Genomic DNA, 1,793 nt, shown 5'->3' on the forward strand with positions numbered 1-1,793 from the left:
GTGTGTTAGTGTGGGGTCACAGCATAAGGTTATTTATTATTAATTAAGTGAAGTGATATTGTGGAAAGAAAGACCGTGACAACCCGGATCCCCGACCCCGGATCTGGGGGTGTTACAGAAATGGTATCAGAGCTAAGCGTTATAAACCTCAGAGATGATGGGACGTTAAGATAATAAGTTAACTAAGATCATAAGAACTCTTGCCAAGTTCATAGTCGGGCTACCTAACGTAGCACTGACAGTTAAAACCCTTATGGGAACCCTTATAAATATCGTGATAGGAGCGTAGTTCGTTATCGTATATGGTAGCGGGATTCCGAACCCTGAGGTTGAGGAGCAACATCGTGATGATATTTTATTACTAATTGGAGATCGGATTGTGGATCCGATAGAGTGTCCTAATGCAGGACCGGATGATGTTGATATTGAGGATGTTGTCCTAGTAGGGATAGTTGTTGAGGAGGACCCCATGGAGGATCCTGACAGGATTGGATAAAGGACCACTGATGAATTGATGACCATGGCTTGGTCGACTACCAGAGGTAGGATTGGCCGGTCACTACCGGAGGTTCGTTCAAGTTTGTAAAGATAGTAACCCCTTTAACGCGGCTTACTCGTAAGACTGAGAAGTTCGAATGGACATAGAAACGCGAGAACAGCTTTCAAGAACTGAAGCAGAGGTTGGTGATGGCCCCTATGCTGGCATTGCCGGATGGAAAAATGAGATTTTGTGATTTGTAAGTGACGCTTCGCATAAGGAATTAGGGTGCTTCTTAGCACAGCAAGATAATCGCGTCTGCGTCAAGACAATTAAGGTAATATGAAATTTGATATCACCGCCCATGAGCTTAGGCTCGTGGCAATAGTTTTACCCTAAAGATTGGAGGCACTACTTGTATGGAGAGAAGTGCAAGATTTACACAAACCATAGGAGCTCTAGTACCTTTTTACGTAGAAAGAGCTCAATATATGCCAGATGAGGCAGTTAGAGCTAATCAAGAATAATGATTGGGAGATTCTTTATCATTCGGGGAAAGCCAATATGGTGGCTGATGCCCTTAGTAAAAAGGAGAGACTCAAGATGATAATGTCTTTTGGAGAGTTTATAAGAGATTTTGAGAAAATGGAAATAAAAGTGAAGGTAACCGGAGCCGGTACCGAAAAGCTGTTTGAGATTGCAATACAGCCCGAATTATTGGAAAAGATCATATTGTGCCAGAAAAAGTTATGAATGAAGGCAGAGAGCCAACAATTAGATAAAAGATTAATATCGAGAAAGATGGTAAGGGAATAATGAGGTATTCCTATAGAATTTGGGTTCCAAAAGTTCAAGAGCGTAGGGATGAGAACTTAGATGAGAGCCATAGTTTGAGGAATAAGATTAAGAGCAAACCCTGAGCGTGATAGTCAGGGAGGTCTCCATCAAGATAGAAGGAACCCATGACATAATGGAGTGGAAAATGAGGATTTTAAATTAAAAGATGACTCCAATTATGGGGAGTAGGATGAAACATTTCATACTAAGGAAACAGAAAGTCGAGTAAGGAAAGGAGACCCGAGACGGTACTCCTATATAGCAATTCATGGACCTGTCTAGACAGAACTTAGACTATTATCCCCAACCACCACCTTGAGGAAATAATGCGGTGAGAAATTCTTTCAAGACGTTTAAGTTGCTAAGCTCTCAGAGTTCCAGGGAACAAGCTGACCCAGTCGAGGCAAGAGCCTGGCTAAAGGAAATATAGGAATCATTTGAGATTCTAAATGATTGATGAACTACAAAAGACTGTTAT

This window comes from Apium graveolens, unplaced genomic scaffold, assembly GCF_009905375.1.
Source record: "Apium graveolens cultivar Ventura unplaced genomic scaffold, ASM990537v1 ctg2659, whole genome shotgun sequence".
Taxonomy (NCBI): domain Eukaryota; kingdom Viridiplantae; phylum Streptophyta; class Magnoliopsida; order Apiales; family Apiaceae; genus Apium; species Apium graveolens.